Source organism: Moschus berezovskii, chromosome 15 (assembly GCF_049115385.1).
Source record: "Moschus berezovskii isolate FMDL1 chromosome 15, NW_MosBer_1.0, whole genome shotgun sequence".
NCBI lineage: Eukaryota > Metazoa > Chordata > Mammalia > Artiodactyla > Moschidae > Moschus > Moschus berezovskii.
This window is the reverse complement of record NC_142474.1, coordinates 41,362,277-41,369,751: the sequence shown is the minus strand read 5'-3', so window position 1 is coordinate 41,369,751 and position 7,475 is coordinate 41,362,277.

The following is a 7,475-nucleotide window of genomic DNA, read 5'->3' as shown; positions in this document are numbered from 1 at the left end:
AGCCCTGGGATGTCTGCACAGGTTCTGAGCCAACAGGTTCTCTTTTGGTCCCACTAGATGGAAAGGAGCTCACAAAATGAGGACTATTACTTTAAAAATCATTCTATTTCTTGGATCTCTCTTGCAGTGTTTTCACAACCAGTGTCCAGCTTCCCAGAAGGCAGGGGTGGGGCCACTGACCAAGGGTCTCACTTGCACTTAGGTTTTTAAGGTTTATCATAAAGTGTGTCTGCATTTGGCATGAAAACCAGATGAAACAAAGGCAGTTAACAAATTTCAGTCCTTGAAGTAGCACATATTACCCCAAAAATGACATGAAAGAGGGGTGCACCACCTGTATATATGTATTTAACTAGTTGAGGGTCAGAAAGGGTAGATCCTTCATCTTCTTTACCTCCCCAAGCTGCGCACAGAGGCAAAGACCTATGGCCATAGTAAGGGCTGTTTAGGGAGAACAGATTGGAAATTGTGTGTGCGTGTGTGTGTGAGAGAGAGAAAGAGTTAAGAGTTGTCCTTGTGTAAATATATTTCTGTGTATAAGCATTGCTTTTTTTTTTTTTTTTTATAAGTGTAGCACTTCTGAGACCCTGCAGTTGGAAATGTATGATGGTCCCTTAAAAGGACATTCAATCTGGTCCACCTTGTCCTCCTGAGGGCTGGGTTCACTGTCCCACAGATGTCAACGTTGAGACTTCCTGCAGGAAAGCGACAGGTTGCTGTGCTCAGGGGCCATTGGTCCACCCAGCTGAAACTGCTGCACTGAACTGAGACTTTCCATCTTGAAAAGTGAAAGTGTTGGTTGCTCAGTCGTGTCTCTTTGCAACCCCATGGACTGTAACCTGCCAGGCTCTCCTGTCCATGGGATTCTCCAGGCAAGAATACTGGAGTGGGTAGGCATTCCCTTCTCCAGGGGATCTTCCCGACCCAAGGATCAAACCTGCACCTCCTGTATTGGCAGGTAGGTTTTTCACCATCTGAACCACCAGGGAAGCCCCTTTCCACCATAACAAGCAGCAGAATATGAGAGTCTTTGAGAAACACTCAGAGTGAAGATAAAGAAAGCTTACTTTTAAAGAAAGTTTTATTTATGGTAAAATAAAACTTTTGTTCATTCAGGTAGAGTTTGATTCTTTCAAACTTGTCACCACCCAGTGCCTTCCCGTGACTTCCACAAGGCCGTCCACTCACCCAAAATTCCTTGTGTTGTTGAGGAAAATCAGCTTTGCATCTTTTTCAAGTTCTTCAACCTGGCCACTTATTTTCTTGAAGTTTGCAAACTGGGAGGACACTAGAGTTTGCTGTTTGAGGTGGAGGACACAGTCTTGTAAAACCTGATAATGGCGATCATATTCCTTTTCCTTATTACATTCTATTGGTTAGAAGCAAGTCATAAGTACTACCCATCCTCAAGGACAGGGTATTTCACAAAGTCATGACTACCAGTCGGTGAAATTGGGTATCACAGGGGGTGTCTCCCTGTGTGCCCAGTACCCCTCTTGTGGACCAGGAGTTGCTTGAGAGCATCCATCTCAGTGGTGGCCTTTGAGATACCTTAGAGGAGAGACATGCCTGAAGAAAAGATACATTTCTTCTCAATTACAAAGGGAAGCTGGCTGCTGAAAACTATTAGCCATAAGGTGTGATAGTAATCTCCATAGGTATTTCAGGATACTATTTAAATGCAAGTTTTGTGAGACCTTTTAAAAGAGGCAGGGAGCATGAGAGCCTAGTATGACTTTACCAGGGAAGAGGCTAATTTATTCTCTTTTACTGACAATGTCCCTCAGCTAGTGAATCAGGAAGGCAGGAAGAAACTGTACCTCTGCTTTCAACAAAGCATTTAGGTCAAAATTCAGATAAACTTTGCAAGGGGTCTTCAACAAATGTGATGTACTCAAGGCTATCAACACTGATGGAGAGAATTTTCTCATGACCCGAACTTACTCCTAATTTTTTAACAGTGGAAATGTAAAGGGCATACTCATCAAATTTAGAGCTGATAGACGGTTGGAATAAATACTAACTATATGGGATAACAGAATCAAGGCAGAATTCTGACCTTAACCACCCAGAGGGATGGGTTGATAATAATAAGATAAATGCAGTGTTATGTTCTGTGGTTTGTTCTAAGATATCAAACTGTACAAATACTGGGTGGGGAAGCATAACATAACTGTAACATGAAGCAACAATCCTTAGAGGTTTTATCTAGCACAAGCTCCTTATAAGTTTAATTTCACTTATGGGGATTTTTGACCTGCATTAATAGGGGCTATAATAATGTGAGGGCACACAATAGAAAGTGATTAACCTCACCTGGCAAAGTTATAGGCATTGTAAAGAATATGGGCTGGAGCTCATGGTTTTAGGATAAGTATTCACAGTGCTGATGGAAACAAGGTGGCAACAGAGCAGGTTTTTCTAGGAGGAGGTGATGGCTGCGACAGAGGTATCTCAGATCAATGGAAAGACTTTTCTAGGGAAGGGTGAACACAACTAGAAGGGGAAGGGTGTTGGGGTAGGAGTGGCTGTGACTGATCAGGGAGAGCTCTTTCCTGAGGTCAGCAGAGCATTGGAGGGGCCTGACAGGGAGGTTGCTCTCCCCACCAACTTGCTTAAGTTCAAGGCTGTGCCAAATTATTGAGGGACATGTGGAAGGAAAAACCTGTGTAAAGTTTGGTCTAGTGCAGGTAGACTGTCCAGATGGTCCAACTATCTCTTTATCTGGAAAAAAAGGATTTTTCTGTCTAAAGCAATTTCCTTAGAAATGTTTGGAATTGAGGCATGGCAAGCCTTTCTTTGCGTATGTGGACAGAGAAGGAGAAGGTGTGGGAAGGAGAGGTGAGAACTCAGCAGAGGATCCCAGGTTGGTTCAGATGGAAGCTGAGGACAGATACAGCTTCCCTGTCCCCTCTTCTTGTCCCTATCCAGCTGGAAAGTCCTCCAGTCCTGGGGGAGGCCAGCTCCTTGTGGGGAGAGGTTAATATGATTCTCCTTCCTTCCAGGTGTTTGACTTTAAACTGCCTGCAGAAAACATATTCAGAGAAAAGGGAACAAGAATTAGTAATAAAATGATTTAGTTTGCAATCTAAATGCAAACTAAATCTTCATTTTAGTAATGCATATTAGTGAATAACCAGTGTTTTGCTAAACTATAAATTAAGAAAATAATAATCCCACTTATGTTGTATGATAATTCAAGTGTATGTGGTATCTCTTCAATAGATTAGAAGTTCCTTACTGGAGACACCCTGTATTTTAGGGGTGCTGAATTTTTTTTTTTGAATGGATGCATGAAAAAGAGCAGCAAATTCCGTAACTGTGATCCTTCTCATCATCTAGTGTCAAAACTTCTACTTGGGGCTAAAGTGATCTCCACAGTTAGTCCTAGGTCTTGCGCCTTCTTGTAAATTGTAACCTGAGTCAAACTACCTGTCACTGTGGAGTGAATATTACACGTGAATGTGGGGACTGGACATGCAGGTGCCGTGTGCACGTGGAGCAGACACCCGCATGTATGCTTGGTGGGGGTGATGGTAGGACATGGTTGTAAATTTAGTTTTTAGCCCATCCATACTGCATCCAGATAAAGCCTCTCTTCGACAACATGACAGAGTTAATAAATGAATCCACCTCTTTCTCTTCCAGTGGCATCGGTCACCCTGAGTATCCATTCTCTGAGGAATGTTGACTCTCAACTCTCACTGTGGTTCTTCAAAAATTTCTGGCTTCTAGAGCTGGGTTTTTGTACATAGAGGAGGTACTTAAATGAAGTGTCTGAACTTTTGGAAGCTTTCCTTTCCTATTTTTTTTTAAAAAAACATTTTATGAAATAAAAGACTTCAAAGTAAGGATACTCATTTTTTCTGATGATTAAAATAATACAGGTAAATTACAGAAAATTTGGAAAGTTGAGGAAAAGGATAGAAAATAAAGATAAACTGTGATTAATCTATTTAATAATACTTAACTTTAGTGGTGGAGAAGGCAATGACAAGCCACTCCAGTACTATTGCCTAGAAAATCCCATGGATGCAGGAGCCTGGTAGGCTGCAGTCCGTGGGCTCGTGAAGAGTTGGACACGACTGAGCGACTTCACTTTCACTTTTCACTTTCACACACTGGAGAAGGAAATGGCAACCCACTCCAGTGTTCTTGCCTGGAAAATCCCAGGGACGGGGGAGCCTGGTGGGCTTCTGTCTATGGGGTCGCACAGAGTCGGACACGACTGAAGTGACTTAGCAGCAACTTTAGTGCAAACTATAGGAGATGGTGAAGGACAGGGAAGCCTGGCATGCTGCAGTCCATGGGGTTGCAAAGAGTTGGACACGACTGAGTGGCTGAACAACAACAAAACTCTGGTTCTGTTTCCTTATGCTTTTCTTAGATAAATGTGTGTATGTGTGTGTTTGTTTATAAATAGAGATAATCTTTAATCCACAGGTTGTATACATACTCTTTTACTTAGCGTAAGTATTTTGATAAGCTAAAAATAGGATTTAAAAAATGCAGTGTTATATTTTGCTTCCTGTAAAACAGCACATCTTACTCACACGTAATTTATTTTTTGTCTGCCATATTCAGCATTTTGATGAGTACTTATGTATTTTGCTGTTTATTCATGAAAACTTGATTGAACATACTTTAGTAAGATATTGTTTTATCAATAAATCCGTTCCGTTCTGTCCGTTCAGTCGCTCAGTCGTGTCCGACTCTTTGCGACCCCATGGACTGTAGCCTACCAGGCTTCTCCGTCCATGGGATTCTCCAGGCAAGAATACTGGAGTGGGTTACCATTTCCTTCTCCAGGGGATCTTCCCGACCCAGGGATCGAACCCAGGTCTCCCACATTGGAGGCAGACGCTTTAACCTCTGAACCACCAGGGAAGCCCTTATCAATAAATATTAATAAGTAAAATGAGAAATGTCCTGAATCATTAGTCTAGTGGGGAATGAAACTGTGAATGACATCAGGAGAATTTAGCTGTTAGAAATGGGTAAGGGCCTGTTGAGATAATTGTGCACAATCCCTCCTGTTTCTGTACATTTGTTAGGCAAAGCCATCAGTTACTCTTCATCCCACACTTTTCATTTGTATATGAAACAACCTTGAAACATAGAGACAGTGGCTCCCTTCATTACTCAGGAACAGAAAACGCTAAGTCCAGGAAGGAAGTGTATTCATGTAACACTGAAGTGGCAGCAAGTCGGCTGATGAGGGTGGAGTTTAGTGAGGTGGGGAGACAGGAGTTGAAGATAAGGCCAGAGAACCAGTGGGGCTAGTGAGTCTGTGTCATGTAGGCTTTTCAAAGGACTTTACTGTGAGAGAATTGGAGAATGATATTTTGGGTTTTGAGCATAGTAGTTACATGAGCTGACTGACATGTTTTTTAAAGAATCACTCTGGTTGTTGAGAAGCAAAAGAGGAAAAAGAGCCCTCTTTTAGGACTCTGTAGGAATCTAGGTAAAAGATGACGTTGGCTTGGACTGCAGAAGGAGCAGTAAATGTGGTCAGAGGTGTTAGAATAGGGATATATTTTAGGGGCAGCATTAACTAGACTGACATGTTAGACATACAGGGAGAGGTAAAGGGGAATCAAAGTTGATTCCAGGTGTTTGTAGTTAAGAAACAGGAAGAGGAGATGCCATTTTCTCAGATGGAGACAATGTGGGGGAGCACACTTTTGTGGGAAGATTATAAGTTCAATTATAGATCTGTATCTTTGAGATGCCTTTAGGTACCCAAGTGAAGATGCATACATACAGTTGGACATAGAAGTCTATTAGAGGAAAAGTTTAGACAATATTTATATTTGTGACTTATCAAATTTAGTTGCCACCTAATGTCATGAAAATAGACAATCAGAGATATCATATTAAACAGTGAGTGGTGTAGACAGAGAAGTCAAGCTTCATGAAGACCCAGCATTAAGAAAGCATTTTTTTTTTAAGTGGAGAAATCAGCAAATGAGTCAGAGAAGAAGAGTTGAATGAGGTAGGAGGGGTTGTTCTTAGAAGGCACGTGAAGCAGATGTTTGAAGGATAAAAGAATTCAATGCTTCCAAGCGGACAGGTAATAGAAGACTGAAACTGACCAGTGGATTTGGCAGTTAACCTTGGCAAGGTCAAGTGCAGCTTTGATAGAGTGGTGAAGGCAAACCCTGAGTAGAGTGGTTTCAAGAAATGGTGCCAAGTTTTCAAAGGCTTTTCTGTAATGAGGACCAAGGAATTTGGCAGTCGCTGGAGATGAAAATAAAATCAAGAGATGAGATTCCCTGTTGAGGGAGTTGACCACCTGCCTCTGAGATCAGAGGAACAGTCCCCAGAGAGAGGAAAACCTATGATGAAGCAGATAGAGGTGGGATGACTTGAACCACATCTGTATTAGTTACTGTTGCTGCTCCAACAAATGACTGAAACCTCTGTGACTTGAAACAACACCAATGTGTTAGTTTGCATTTATGGAGGTCAGAAATTCAAAAGCTGGTTCAGTGGTCTAAAATCAAAGTACCAGCAGGCCTGCTTTCTTTTCTGGAGGTTTCAGGGGAAAATCCATTTTGTTGCCTCTTCCAGCTCCTAGAGAACACTTCATTCTCCATCCTGGAGACTCTCCTGCCATCTCAGCGATAGCGCATAGATAGAGAATCTTTGATCTTGTCTAATCCTCCTATCATGGCATCTGGTCCTATCACTTCATGGGAAATAGATGGAAAAACAGTGGAGACAGTGTCATACTTTATTTTTTTGGGCTCCAAAATCACTGCAGATGCTGATTGCAGCCATGAAATTAAAAGATGCTTACTCCTTGGAAGGAAAGTTATGACCAACTTAGACAGCATATTGAAAAGCAGAGACATTACTTTGTTAACAAAGGTCTGTCTAGTCAAGGCTATGGTTTTTCCAGTAGTCATGTACAGATGTGAGAGTTGGACTATAAAGAAAGCTGAGCACAGAAGAATTGATGCTTTTGAACTGTGGTGCTGGAGAAGACTCTGGAGAGTCCCTTGGATTGCAAGGAGATCCAACCAGTCCATTCTCAAGGAGATCAATCCTGGGTGTTCATTGGAAGGACTGATGCTAAAGCTGAAACTGCAATACTTTGGCCACCCCATGTGACGAGTTGACTCACTGGAAAAGACTCTGATGCTGGGAAAGGTTGGGGGCGGGAGGAGAAGGGATGACAGAGAATGAGATGGCTGGATGGCATCAGCGACTCTATGGACATGAGTTTGAGTGAACTCCGGGAGTTGGTGATGGACAGGGAGGCCTGGTGTGCTGTGATTCATGGGGTCTCAGAGAGTCGGACATGACTGAGCGACTGAACTGAACTGAACTGAACTGAATCCTCCTATCTTTCACCCTCCCAGGTCCCATGTATAAGTACTTTGTGATATAAGGACAGAGTGATCCAGGTATTCCAGGAACATCTGCCATCTCATGATTTTAATCACTTCTGTTAAGTAGTTCCCTGACCA